Consider the following 15,407-nt stretch of genomic DNA (forward strand, 5'->3'; position numbering starts at 1 on the left):
TTGAGGCTTTTATAGGTAAATGGATGCAACTAGAGACTATACTCATAAGTGAAATAAATCAGACTCGTGTATAAACATTTTATTGTCTCTCTAGCATAAGAAACTGAAAGAGTAAATAAACATCCAAAAGGTACAATACTGTGAAAGGAGAAGAAACTGCTCAAAAGGAAAGAATAACTGGGATGGGGGAAAGGAGAAAAGAAGGTTGGGAAAACTAATATATATATACATACACACACATACACACACAAGATAACTAAGATAATTGTAGTACCAATTTCTATTCATTTATTGAAAGGAACAGTTAGTGCTTATATTGTCTGATCAATTTTACACACCTATATCTAGTAATCTGAGCAATTACTGTGAAGATAGCAATGTGCAATATAACAACCATTGTTAATTTCCTATCATCTTGATTTGAAATTCTGTATCATTTTTATTCTCTTTAAAAAAATCATTTTTTAAAATACAATGACTGTCTTACAGTAGCATATAGTTAGTTTTTGTACTTTTATCCATTCAGTCATTCTGTATTTTTAATGGAGAATTTAATCAATTTACATTTAAGGTAATTATTGATATGTAAGGATTTACTACTGCCATTATGTTAATTGTTGGTTGTTTTGTAGATATTTTCTTTGTTTCTTCCTTCCTTTGTGGTTTGATGGCTTTCTGTAGTGATATACTTTGAATCGCTTCTATTTTTGTTTTGTGTTCCTGCTAAAGATTTTTGCATTGTTATCTTAAGATTTACATAGACTATCTTACACTTTGCTTATTTCAAGCTCATGACTTTGCTTGCATACAACAACTGTACACTTTTTCCACATTTTATATTTTTTGATGTCAGAATATATATTACTTTAAATGTTTGTCTCGACAGTTTATTTCAACTGCAACTGTTATTAATTCTTTATCTTGTAACTGTTGTCGTACCGATGAAATTGCTCTACAAAACATCATTACAGCCCTGGAATATTCCGAATATGTATCTATTTTACTTATTCCACTAAGTTTTGTGTTTTCATATATTCTGTGTTATTAACTAGTAGCTTTTTGTTTTGATTTAAAGAACACACGTTAAGTCTAGAGGTAAAGAACTCCCACAGCTTTTGTTTGTCAAAATACATTTTTATTTCTCCCTCATTTCTGAAAAGCAGTTTTACAAAGTAAAGTGTTCATAATTGGTCAGCTTTTTCCCCCTTCAGTACTTTAAATATATCATCCCACTCTCTCCTGGCTTGCAGAATTTCTGCTGAGAAATCCGCTTATATCGGTACTCCTTGGTATACCTCCTTATCTCTTGGTATATCTTCTTATCTCTCGCTACTGTCTGACTTTTTACTTTGTCTTTGATAGTTAATAGTTTGATTATTACATGAACTGGTGAACTCCCCTTTTGTTGAAGAGGCTATCTTTCCTCCAGTGAAAGAATTTGGCCCCTTTGTCATGATAGCATAGCTGCGGGTGCATGGAGTTATTTCTGCATCCTCTATTCTGTCCCACTGATCCAGATTTCTGCTTTTCTTCTCAATACCATGCTGTTTTACTGTAGCTTTGTAGTACAACTTGAAGTCTGGGATTGTGATGCCCCCTTCCTTGCCCTTGCTGCCCAGAAATGCTTTTGTTACTATAGGTCTCTTCTGGTTCCATACAAGAACAAATTTTCACGGGATTTTTGAGATGGGGTCTCAGTATGTAGTCCAGACTGAGCTTGAAGTCATGGCAATCCTCTTGCCTTAGCTTCCAGAGTACTAGGATTACAGGTGTGTGCCACCATGCCTGGCCTAAAGAACAATTTTGATGGATATAGGAGTCTCAGCTGGAAGTTTTTTTCTTACTGGATATGAATATGTCATCTTACTGTCTTCTGACATCTATGACTTCTGAAAAAAAATCACTTGTTTATTTTATTGAGAATTCTTTGTATATCACGTCATTTTTCTCTTGCCATTTTTGAGATTCTCATTCTCCCTCCCTTTGTCTTTTGATAGTTGCATTATGATTTGCTTATGAATTGATAAGCCTTCTCTCATTCCTTACCTTTCATCTGCTCTTTTCTTCTCTCCAAACTGCCCATATGTATACTTCTGTACTTCTGTGTATGCCCCACTAGTCTCTGTGGCTCCGTTTATTCTTCATTTTTTTCCCCCTTTTTATTCCTCAGACTAGGTAATGTTAATTGATTTAACTTTAAGTTTGCTGATTTTTCTTCAGCCTTCTCAAGGTTCCTGGTTTTTAAAACTTCAGCTAGTATTCCTTTTTCATTATTTTCATACATAGATATATAATGTTTTATCATATGTGTGTATAAATGGAAAGAAATAGTGTTCTTACCTGACAAAATTCCTAACAAGATTTTCCAAGTTATTTTTTGATTGACACATAATATTTATACATATTTATGAAGTGCAGTGTGATATTTTGATTAATGTATACCCAGAATAATGATCAACTCAGGGTAATAAACAGATCCATCATTTTAAGCTTTTGTAATTTCTTTATGGTGCATCCATTTAAAATTTTTTTTCTAGCTATTTTGAGGTATGCAATGCATTATTTTTAACTTTTTTTTTTACTCTGTTCTTCTATAAAACATCATAATTTAAATCTTCGTATTTGACTATAGCGTTATACCCATTGACCAACCTTTCCCCTTTTCCTGTTCCTCCCCATGGCTCCCTCTGGTCTCTGGCAACCAGTGTTCTACTCTCAGTTTCCATGAGGTCAACCCTTTTAGACTCCACACAGGAGTCAGATTAAACAGTGTTGGTCTTCTGTGTCTTGTTTAATTAGCATAATGAATTCCAAGTCTATCTATGTTTTTGCAAGTTACCAGATTTTATGCCTTATGTCTGAATAATGTTTCATTGTGTTTATCAATACTGGATTTTCTTTACCTACTCATCTACTGATGGATATTTAGGCCGGTTCTTTATCCTATCTATTGTGAATAGTGTTACAGAGAGGTATGGTATGTTTTTGACATTCTAAGTTCATTTCCTTTGGTACAGATCCAAATGCAGATTCCTAGATCATATGGTAGTTCCGCTTTTAGTTTTTTTTTGAGGAACCTCTATACTGTCTTTCATAATGGTTACTTTACATTCCTATCAACTGTTTATAAGAGGCCCCCTTTTTCTGCATTCTTGCTTGCATTTCTTTTTTGTCTTTATGCTTTTAATTTTATACTTGGATCAACTTAAATAATTTCTGTTAACTGATATTTTTTATTTAGTAAAATACCATTCTCAGACTTCTTTTAGTTGTTTAGACATAATCTTATGTAGCTTTTAAATATTAATTTACCTGTGTAAAATTGTTGATTTAAAATCATTGTCTTAAATTCAGTGTCCAAGCTTCCTCAAGGATTATTGTCTAGATGACCTTTCTTTCCTGTGCATATCTGATAATTTTTTGTTGAAAGTTGGACAATATAATATAATATAGCAGCTCTCGATCAGATTTCTTTCTTTTTCAGGATTCATAGTTGCTCCTTGCTGTGAGTTTTGTGTGTTTTAGTGACTTCTGACCTAAATCTTTACAGTCTGCATTTTCTTGGTGCACTTGGTGCATTTGCTGCATTTGGCCACCAAAGTCTGCACTTAGTTAGTTCAGTGACCTGATTATTGTACTTAAATATCTGGAAACAATGAATCTCACACTCTGTGGTGAGGAGTCCTGTGAATGTGGGTGCTTTCAGTGCTCAGATATGTAATTGGAGCGCTGCATTCCTTTGCTTTCTGCTTGTGCAGTGTCTCATGCTTGACTTGAAGAAAGAGCTCAGGCCCTTACAACCCCCCATGAATACCCTATTCTTTCACCCTGCTTGTCCTTTTAAGCTTTATGTTTAATATATCGTTTGCCCCTGTTCTTATGTACCACTCAGCAGCAAAGTTAAAGCACTTGCTTGTAAATTGTTTTCAACAAACATCCCCTGGGGAGAAGACTTTTCAGGGAGCAAGCTTCAAGTCAGGTCCAACACGAATAGCTGTACAAGTGAAGAATTACAGTGAACCTTCATATGGGTCAGATATTGGTGATTTGGGGGAAACAAAGCTTTGAAAGAGCTCTGGTTATGTTTTCTTTCCTCTTGTGTCTGCCAGGCTACTCGGAGTGTGGCTATGATTTTTCAGAGTTACCACTGCATGCAGAAAAGGACATGGGAATAATGCAAATTAAAATGCCGTGAAGTTTTCTTTGGTTAATCAGATTCTGCCTCTGTTCAAGAATAAATGTTGCCCACGTTGCTGCAGGCTTTTGGTTAATTTCCAGAGTTCTGAAAAATTTGACTCTGATAATTTTTGTAGTATTTCCCACCCTTTTTATGGTGGAAAGAACTTTGAAGATTCCTACTTTCTAACCACGGTTGCTGACGTCATTCTGGTAATAGATTCTAATTACAAAATGAGGAAAGGAAAAGAGATGAAAGGGTCAAAGTGGCATTTTGTTTTAATTAATTAATTAATTAATTAATTGCAGTATTGAGAATTGAACCTAGAGCCTTCATATTGAGCCACATTCCTGGCCTTTTTAAATTTTTAACACTATTTAATATTTTGAGAGAGTCTTGCTGAGTCACTGGGTTCAGGCTCAGATCCCCTTGCATCATTGTTTGAAGCTTCGTTCATCATCATTCATCATCACCAGCTTCTCAGAATTCTGAGATTACAGGCAAGTGCCACCATATCTGGCTGGTATTTCATTTTTTAGCAGAGAAGAAATATTTGAGAAAAGCCTGAAGGCGGTTAAGTTATAAATCCAGCAGATATCCCTGGGGGAAATGGTTTGGACACAGTGCCAAGAGGCCTATCTGGGAGGTCAGAGTGACAACTGAGAAGCCAGTAAGCACTATGCATATTATGGCTCTTCCTTCTGGCCTCTAGTTAGGTCTTGGCACCTTGTGGGCACCTGTGGACCATGTGGACACTGAGGTGAAACGGAGTCACAAGAGTTCACCAGTGCAAGGATACAAAGCCCCAGAGTCTGTGCAGGAAGGTTGGGGAAAACTAAAGGAGGAAAAGGAGGCTTACTGGAGGTGAGAGTATAATACCAAGGGTCATTCTCCAAGTCTTAGGAGGATTTGCAGCACCTACAGAAGTTTTTGTGTTAGTGTGACTTCTGGTATAGACAACTAAAATAATTCCCCCAAGAGTTAATTTTGAAGAACTTCAGTATGATCCAATCTCTGGCTCTCTTGTAGGCCTCTGGAATCTCAGAGTTTCCCCCAGAAGCTCATGATGTTTACCTTCTTGTCTCCTTGTGACTATATTCTGAGCATTCTTCATTTCTATACTCACCCTGGGTGAAGAACAGGGCAGGGCAATAAGCTGATACTACTTGAAATGCCCTTCAGAAAAGTTCACAATGGTAGGAACTGAGTAGGTTTAGAGAAATCAGGATCAAGGCAAGAGGAGGGCAGGAACTGTGGCCCAGTGAGTCAGGTTTGGAGAAGGCCACATGGTAGGTGAGGATAAGATTTAGGCTTGAACTTAGGTCTTCTGAAGGCTTTCAAACATGTGCCTTCTTTGCCCTATCAGGATAATCTTTAAAGAAGATTTTAAGAAATAACCAAACCCAAAGCTTCAAGCTTCCTAAAGTTTCAAACATACAACCACATCACAGGGTTCACTTCTTAAAGACAGTATAGGTTAAGCTTTCCCTCTCAAGTTCTGCAGCTGCCATTGTACTGGATGAATGGAGAAAAAGTTGCCACTGAGCGGCAGTCAACAGTTAGGCTTCTGCTGGTACCGGCGGCAGCTTCTCTCGTTTTTATCTCTCCTCCTTGTCCTCCTCTCCCTGCTCCTCATTGTCTTTGTTCTTCTTTTGGTTGAGGTCTGTCCTTGGGAGGACAGAGGACAGAATGAAGGGTCTTTTTGGCCTCATGTCAGATTAATTTGTCTCTTTCATCAGAGCAAACCTCTGTAGAAGATGCTTTCAGGAAAGAAAAGGAGATAATTCCCCTTTCTTTGGCACTGAATAGACAAAACCCTACTGCTTCACGTGTGTACCTAATTCACACTGGATGGGGATGGGAAGGGTAATTGTGGGAGATGGAAAAGAAAAGTAACATAGAAAGTGAGCAGTTCCACTTGTGATCTCACTTAGTGTGGGCAGCCCTCCCCCAGTGTGCAGGGGTGATATGAAAACCTCCCATCCCCTTCTTCTGTCTGATTCAGAACAACTCTCCCTGGACTTCTGAGGGATTGGGCTGTGCAGCAGGAGATGAGCAGAAAACTAGTGAGAGAAACTTCATCTGGACAGTATTTATAGCTGCTCCCCAACTTGAATCATTATTTGAGCTCCGCCTCCTGTCGATCAGCAGTGGCATTAGATTCTCATAAGAGAATTAATTCTACTGTGAACTATGCATGTGCAGGAGCTATGTTGCTGACTCCTTATTGGAAATCTAATGCCGTAATTATAGAAATAAAGCACACAATGAATGTAATGTGCTTCAGTCTTCCTGAATACAGTGCCCCCCTCAACCTGTAGAAAGTTTGTCTTCCGCAAAACTGGGCCCTGGTGCTAAAAAGGTTGGCGACAGCTGGGGATTTTTATTTGTTCCAAGATTATATTCTGGTGGTGAGTGATAATAAGACAATAGATGACAAAGTGAAAAATGTCTTTGATAGGCAGAATAAGGGACATAAGTAGATACCGTTTACTAAATTATGTCAATCCTCTCCCCTGCCATTCTTGTCTACAAAGCGAGTCCCAGGCATTGGAGGAAATTACTGTGTTTTTATTCACACATTGAATGACGATGTGTTTTCTAAAACTTGCCTTAACCACCTTGTCCTCCAGTGGAGTGGGTCATCCCCCTTCAAGCCTCAGATGGGGAGTCCATCCCCCAAGAAAGCCTTAACTGGTGACTCACCCAAACTCACCCCCACAACAGTGCCTGTTCCTTCTATGTTGCATACTTTTGAGTTGATCTTTATATTGTGTTACCTGAAAGCTTTTTTGTAGTTTTCTATTGCATTTCTGCTTTCCCCATAAGATAAGAACCTTGAAAAAGGTGAGATAATCTGTTTATTTCTCATCTTTGTGAACTCGAATCCCCGCACTGGGTGAGGGATGTAAGTGCTCTATGAATAAGAGCTCAGCTGAAAACACTTGGAACAGTCCAGTAAGGGTAATCTGATATTTTAGTAAGGATTCTTTACAAAAGTGTAGGCATGGTATAGATAGACCAGAAAGACTAGGGCAGCTTAGGTGTCTAAAAAAGAGCAGGGTTTCTATAGTCACCACCTCCAGCTGGAGTAGATACAGGGAAGCCGTGTGGAGAGGGCACTTGACAGGAGCTGAGACAGGGATGCACACAGGCCATGTGACAAGCAGGACATAGCCAAGGATTTACATTTCTCCCTTGAGTCTCTCGGAATATTTCAGGAAAGTGAAAGCAAATTTTTCAGTTTCTGTAAGGGTTGTGTTTCTTCAAAACAAGACCTTATTTCCATCCTGAGCTATAAGAGCATTTAAATTAAACTAGTCAGTTAAGTTTATTTTATAGATGAGAATTTCAAGGCCCAAAAAGTTTAAGAAACTTGTTTAAGGTCCCAAGTTTTTTTTCAAGGAAACGTGGCTGTATCCCAGCTCTAACTGGCTGCAAATCACACATACTTTTACTTCCCATACTATACAGCCCTCTATCTCTAGGTGAATTCCTTTAACCAAAATCATAGGCAACCAACACAGAATAGAATTCACTTTTTGGGTAACCTATCCAATTTTTATCTTAGTGTGTATAATGGATGGATGGAGACATATTTAAAAGGAGGGATATGCACAGATGGATGGAGAAATGGATTCATAAATGAATAAAGTACCTTCACTTTCATTGTGATTTGCAAATTCTCAATGAACATAAAGCATTTTAGGACACACACCCCTTTGCATTATTTCTTCTTAAAGTTATTATCATAATTTTATTTTCAATTGACAAGTAAGTATATTTGTAGGGTACATTGTGATCTTTTAATGCACGTGGACATTGTGGAATGATTGAAAGATGCTAACTAACATGTCCATTTTCTTGTTTACTTATTTTTTGAATTCAAAATATTTGTGTTTAGAACTTTTAGCAATTCTGAAATGGAAAATATATTATTATTAACTACAATCACCTTGTTATGGTTTGTATCACCAAAATTTATTCCTTGTTTATAACTGAAACTTTGTACCTTTTGACCAGCATCTCCCCATTTCCTAGTCTCTCCTCTACTAACCAACGTTCTACTGTCTAACTCTATGAGTTTGATTATATTTTTTAGGCTGCCTATACATTTATTATATGCAGAATTTGTCTTTCTGTGATTAATCTATTTTACTTAGCATAACGTCCTCCAGGTTTATCCTGGAATTTAATTGGGATTTACCCTGGGATGCAAGGATGGCTTAATCTTTGTGTACTAAAGGAAGAGATCAGACTGTGCTGGCGATTGAGGACACAGCTGCCCAAGGCAGATATTTGGTGCTGCCTTCAAGATGCTTACCAACTAGGGATGTGGACTTTACTTTGCATACAAATAAAGTACAAAGAAGGTTATAAAAATATACAGTAAATGTTTAAATTAAAAATTCACTACAGTAGAAGACATGCTGCCATTCATCCCCTTCAAAGTATTCTCAAAACAAACTTACCCAGTGTTCTTGCCAGTTTCTGAAGCAGTTCTGGAAGTCCTCTTTTGTGAATGTCTATGAGGTGTGATAGAAAATATATTGAATGCTGCTGCCAAATTCCATCCAGTGGAAAAGTAGGCTTGTAAAATCATTATGATGTGTCCTCAATAGCTTGATTCATCAGGTTTTGTACTGTATGATTTCTGACTCTTCCCCAAAGTCAACATGACTGTGACCAACTAATTCCATGACTTATTAATCATTCAAGCAAAAAACAAGAAGAAGCTGATCAAATTTGTTTCCGATGATTGTTGCTCAACACAAATATCCCCATACACATATCACTTTGCATATGTGTAAGAATGAATATGTGTTACAGAAATTGCAATAGTCTTAAGATTGATATTACAGAGTTTAAAGTATTAACATTTTAAATACTGATAGATATTGCCAAATAAACCTTCCTGTCAGTCAAGATAAATCAGCTCATGTGGTAATAAGCAACCCTAAATCCCTCTGGTTTGAAGGAACAAAGGTTTATTTCTTGTTATTGCTTCATGTCCATCACAGATTCTTGGGAGTCTGCTCTGCACTGTCCTGTGAGACCCGGGATGACAACTCCACCCCAACCTGAAGCAATTATGGTCACTGTAACAAGAGGACCATAAAAAGGAATATGCTGAATCACACATCGGTACTCAGAATTTTTTCCTATTTGATCATTCAACATGAGTGGTAAGGGCAGCTAAGCACAGTCCTGCCGTGTACTTGGAAGAAGAGAAAGCATCCTAGTGACCCCCAGCTTCTGCAGAGGACACAGTGATTCATCCCCTGGCAGCAGGTGAGGACACTGCTGTCAACTGTGTCTCAACAACCTCAGCCTGCGTTTGTATGCATATATGTAAAATAGTTCTTATTAAATAAAAATTAACTTCACAGAAGTTTATCTAAATATATTCCTTCTTTCTTCTTTCAAACACAACCCTAGAATCATTCTTGATCTATAGACACAGGTAAGTTAGACATGGTGCTCTCAGAAACCCACCCATTACTCCTTGGAATCACTCATTTCTCCTACATTAATTTCATCTTTGTGTACTAAAGGAAGAGATCAGACTGTCCTGGCAATTGAGGACACAGCTGCCCAAGGCAGATATTTGGTGCTGCCTTCAAGACGCTTACCAGCTAGGGATGTGGACTTTACTTTGCTCATTATGCATCCAAGCATCTGAACTTTTGTTAAGGTCTGGTCTGTCTTTTTTCTTTTGTTCCTAGAGCTGGCTTGATGTTGTTGCTGTTATTGACAAGAAAGGAGTAAAAATATAATGGAAAAATCCAACATGTAACCCTTCTATTACCCCCCTCCATTGGTACACATGCCCTTGGATATAAATACTCACCCAAATTGGCCTTTTTGCCTCTTCAGAGATGCTGAGGGGGTTGGAGTTGGGTTTGCGGACAGAATTCAGTAATCAGTCTGGAAAAAAGAGAGAAACCAAAATAATATATCCACCTGAGAGAGAGAGTTTACTGGTAGTAACCAAGTGAAGGTGGGATGCATTGATTGTGTGCACATGGGAGGCTTGGGGAAAACCAATGCCTGTGGCTTCAATTAATACTTTTCATCCCCAGTGGCATATTGAGGTCCAGCAGTTCTGCCTTGCTTGTCACAGAACAACGCAAGCAACAATGGTATATGCTGCACTTAATTTGCAGAGCTTGTAAAATTCAGGAAACAAGAATTGACAGAAACATCCAATTTTACCCCAGGACAACATGTAAATTATATTCCAGTGTTCCTCTTCATCTCCAAAGATCTTTGCTGGAAGGGCTGGCTGATTTGGCAGGGCTGGCTGGGCAGAGGGAGGCACAGGAACAGTGCAGCGTGCTATGATCATTGGCCCGCCGCCCATGTGGAGCCACTGCCGCCCATGTGGTCAGTGGTGCACAGATACCAGTGGTAAGAGAAACCCCTGTCCAATGGAGGATGGCTCAGTAGGTTATTATTTTTATTTTTGGCTTGAAACCAACATGAGCAATAAGCGTTTAAAAATAAATCAAATCAGGAAGCATGCATTATTACTAGACAGAGGTAGGTGGGTTGTGGGTGAAATCTAGCTTCCTGATGAAATGTCTTGGCCCTCACAAGTGTTTCTTTATAAACTACAGTTTTTAAAAAGACAAAATGCAACACAACACAATACAACAAAACACAACACCAAAAAGAGCAAAAAGAAAACCCAGCTTCTTGGAGATTCCACATAAGAATCAACCAACACTCCTGGTTTATGCTACAGTGTTGGAATTATTGTTGACATTAGTCTTAGTCCCACATGCTCTAGCCTGCTGCTAGAGCTTGGTGGCCATTTCATGGTTGGATTGGGCATGGGTCTGCACTCAGCCTCCTGCCACAGCCTTCACTCTTCCCTGTTCACAGCCTGGCGTCTCCACTTACTTATGGAACCACCTAGTTTTGTAGCCATTTGAATTTTTATGTTGTATGCAGTAATATAAATTAGAAGATATTCTGGAAAGGGATCCATGAGGTTAATTAATTTCAGTCCTTGGGGACACACCGCCAAGTAGGCCACCGGCCATTATTAATGAGTTTGACTACAGTGGTTGAGGCTTGGTTATTTTGAGGAGTGTTTTAGATCCAATCTCCAAAGTCATGTGAAAGCCCCTCTAGGTGTTCAGAGCCTGGGTCATTTTGTTCACTCAGAAGTGAGTGGAGTGGATGTTGTATCATTGTTTTACAAATAAAGAAACTGAGGCCTAGAGAGGTTAAGTTATTCATTCCTGGCCACTCAGTGAGGTAATGAAAGTTGTTTGTGGATTTCAGTGTTCAAGCTTCCTGCTCCACCAAAATCAGTTCACCACTTGAGCTGTTATTTATGTCTAATATTTTTTTTCTTAAATTTAGTGTACAAAGAGAGGAATTAATTTGTATTCTATTATAATGGAGCACAATTCTACTTATTATAATTCTATCCTTAACAATTTGCTGTGACTTTGTAACTTAGTGTATTGTGGGTGGACTTTCAGTTATACACATCCTCTAATTTTCTCTCAATCTCTTTTCTACTCAGTTCTTTTTCTACTTACCTAGAGAGAGTGAATGACAATACCGGAAGTTGGCAAAGCCCCTTTGAGGAAATATGGTTTATTGCAAGTGGAAGAGAAGTTATTTTTAGCTCATGTTGTTGAGTCCTTTAAGGGAGTCTTTCTCTGCACATCCTCAGCTATGCTTTGACAAATGCTCTCTTCCTGCATATTAAAAAATGTTGGGGGAGGGATGTTGCAGCTGAGTTGTGCTTTGGCTAAAAGAAAAGAACTCAGGTGAGCACAGGTGTTCTTCTCCAGTTACTTATACTCTTAGTTAGCAAAAGCCCTCTGTGCTCCAGTTTCGCTGTTATCCCAAGGGCGTCCTCTAAACAGGCCAGGGAGCTGTCCTTGGTCCTGAAACAAGCAAACCCAGTCAGCCTGTTTAGAGCATAGTGGACAAAAGTAAGCCAAGTCCTTGCCTTCTGACTGAGTCACTTGGCTTATAGCTGGTTTCTGCGTGAATCTGAATGATAGACCTGCTTTGCTAAGTCAGAACAAAAGTCCAACATGCTTGCCAGGCTGTCAGCCACTATGGTCCCTTCTCAATTTGAGCTCTCTGCCAAAGCTGAGACCTCCCATCTAGACTTTTCCAAATATGATGTATACGACTTTGAGGCACTTGGTCTCCAGGACAGACAGAGTCTCCTGGAAAAATGCTATCTATCTCTGTGCTTGGAATTGAAGTTAAGGTTAACTTTCCCCACCTTGGTGGTGTCCAGGCTCCTTTGAGGTCCCCAGAGATCTGAGGAAGTGCTGTAAGTAAACTTGAACTTTCTTAGATTGCACTCCCTCTCTTCTACCTCCTCAAGTCTAGTCTCCTCATGTTTTTGGGTCCTGATACCGTCACCTCATCCTCTGTCCTGCGAGACACATCCTGTCATTTCTGCTCTCTACAGAGAATGCTGAGTCCTCCGGGTGATAAATGTTCATAGGAAATAATCTGTCTGCTCTCCCAGCTGTCCACTTCCCTTACAGAGCACACACAGGCACATCTTCCTGCAAGAAGCTTGCTTCTCATGGGATCATCTCCAGAAGGCCTCACGCTGGGTAGGGTTTCCAGAAGTCCCCTCTGGGAGCTCTTCTTTCTTGTCCTCTCACTGCATGGGACTATAGGACAGGTACCATAGGGGGGACCTGAGAAGAGCAGGAAGGTCCTTCCATCCAAGGATTGCTAGCTAAACCAGGTACTAGTAGTGAGTGAGGAAGTGGGAAATTTGCATTTAATTTGAATCTACTTTGCTAAGTCCGTGAAGCTGAATCCTCAGGCACTTTTCAAACATTTCAGGGCTGTCACCCTTAAGATTGTAATTTCCTTTTTATCTTCTCTGCTTTCTCACACATTGGTGTTGACTCCCAGGCTCTCACTGTGAAAGTTAAGTTATAGAATGAGAAGAAGGAGGACTGTGAGGGGGTGTGAGAGCAAGGAGAGAGGTCAGAGTCCTTGCCACCCATATCGGGGTATAGCCTGGGGAACTGACTGAAGCCCCTTGGGACTAGGGCTTGGACATATTGACAGGCTATTAATTCAGAGCTTTGAGGAAAACAGATGTGTATTGAGAGGCTATTTTATGCTGGATCCTATCTTGGGGACAGAAACACAAGCAGATCTTGCCTTCAGGCTGCTCTTGATGGGGAGTAGACTTCTCCCAGTGTGGCGTTGACTCGGTTTGTGTTTGATTTAGCAGAAGTACAAAGGTGGGAGGAAGTAGTCCATTTCCCCTTGCATGGAGGTGGGTGTATGAAAAGCTTCCCAGAAGAGCTGATGTGTTCAGTCTTGACATATATCTTGAAGAATAAGAATGTCCCTCAGGTGGGCAGTGAGGGGAAGAGCATCACAGTGGAGTGGGTAGCTCGAGCAAAAACCTGTGAATGGGAGATCGCTCAGTTGAGTCTTAGCTGGGTAGGGGTGGAATGTGTAAGACTAGGTTTAAGGAAGAAGCAATAACAGACAAGGCTTTAAACCGAGTCAGACCCTAAAGACCCTACTGAGGATACCGAGGAGCTATAGATTTAAGTGATAGATGATGTGGACCTGTGTTAGCCACCTTTCTGTTGCTGTGATGAAACATTTGAAGAAAATGACTTATAAGGAAGAAAGTTTTATTTTTGTTCAGTTTCAGAATTTTCAGCCCATGGTGATTTGACTCCATTGGTTTGGGAGGGTGTGGCAATAGAGCGGGTTATGGTAGAAGCACTGGGTGGTGTTTTACCTTACAGTGGCTGGAAAACACAGAGAAAGAAAGAGAGGGAAGAGGGAAGAGGGAAGGAGGAGGAGTAGGGAGAAGAGAGGAGAGGAGAAGAGAGGGGACTGAGAGAGAAAAAGAGAGAGAGAGAAAGAGAGAGAGAGAGAGAGAGAGAGAGAGAGAGAGAGAGAGAGAGAGAGTGAGAGAGAGAGAATTCAATATCTTCTTCAAGGCCATGACCCCAGTGACCTAGCTCTCTCACACTAGGGCCTGCTCGTGAAATGTTTCACTACCTTCCAGTAGCACCACAGGCTGGTAAACATATGGGCCTTCAGGGCTTTTAGCATACAGGCCTTCAGGTAATGTTTAAAATCCAAACTGTAATATGAGCCACTGAAGAGGGTTAGCAGGGGCACAGTGTGGACAGACCAACATTTCAGTTGCTTCTGTTTTCTGTCTCTGTGGGAACTAGCCTTTTCTCTCCAACAAATGCTGAGTTTCTCAGGGGGAGACGCTGTGAGCCTCATGTAAAGCATGGTGGTGTAGCATGCAGGTGACCTTTAGTAAATGCTCAGCCTATACTCCAGTAGGTGCATATATGCCAGTACATGCATAGCATATACTTCAGTAGGGGAAAAGGAGATGTGAACTCCAGTTGTAAGGAGCTGACCCAACCTAGAGTCAGTGTTGGCCCTGCTCAGAGCTCACCAGTAGACTTCCTATAAGAGGATGGAGGCATGCTCCCTTGAGTGAGGGAAACTTAACAGGATACATAGGGAAGGAGGAGGGAGTGGAGAAGCTTGATGTACAAATTAACTGAGACATGGGGGATCATTAGGATAGAAGACTAGAAATCACAGAAGCACCAACATGGTTAGTCTAAGTCACAGCAGCTAGAGGTAGTGTGAGCCTGAGGCCCTTCAGCCAAGGTGGGCTCCTGGGAGAGTGGGAGCTAATGGGCCAGTCCTTGCTTCACCTGGTTTTAGGTGAGCCACAGAGCTGGGTTTCCAACCTCCTCCCTGACCCCTTCCCCAATCATAAATAACCCAAGAGAAGAGAAATCTGGAGAATTGGTGCCCTGTGAGTCTCATGGGCTGCATAGAGAGTCAGAATAAAGCAGAGAAGCTTGACAGCTCTTTAACAATGCTTGCATTCTAAGTACAAACGTTACCCACCATCCCTGGCTGAGGTACATTTTTTTTGTTATATCCATCTATCACTGTAAATTGCCTGCTATTGTTGCCCAAAACTTGTTCCTGCAGATCAGGCATGTTGGAATTTATTTAAAAGGATTGAACAAGATAAGGAATAAGGAGAAATAATTAGTAGACCTCACTTTACAAAAAAGTCCCCAAATACAAAAACTCAAACTAACCTAACAGATAAAGAGGGTCTTTTCTTAGAAAGTATGATTATCCCGGAGAGTCTTCATAAACTATGCATTCCCCCCATATATTTTAATCTCAGAGCTTGTAGATGAGAAGATAGGAA

General features: G+C 40.0%; 1 long non-coding RNA gene across 3 annotated transcripts in view; it reads left to right on the top strand.

Annotated features, from left to right (window-relative positions):
* Positions 1–9,569, top strand: part of LOC102013495 — a 167,425-nt gene extending 157,856 nt beyond the window's left edge. For all 3 annotated transcript variants that reach the window (XR_001236948.1, XR_263404.2, XR_263403.2), the window contains exon 6: positions 9,199–9,569. This is a non-coding gene — a long non-coding RNA (uncharacterized LOC102013495). The remainder of the gene's footprint in view (positions 1–9,198) is intronic.
* Positions 9,570–15,407: the final 5,838 nt, after the last annotated feature.

This window comes from Chinchilla lanigera, unplaced genomic scaffold, assembly GCF_000276665.1.
Source record: "Chinchilla lanigera isolate Chin_1 unplaced genomic scaffold, ChiLan1.0 scaffold00067, whole genome shotgun sequence".
Lineage (NCBI taxonomy): Eukaryota > Metazoa > Chordata > Mammalia > Rodentia > Chinchillidae > Chinchilla > Chinchilla lanigera.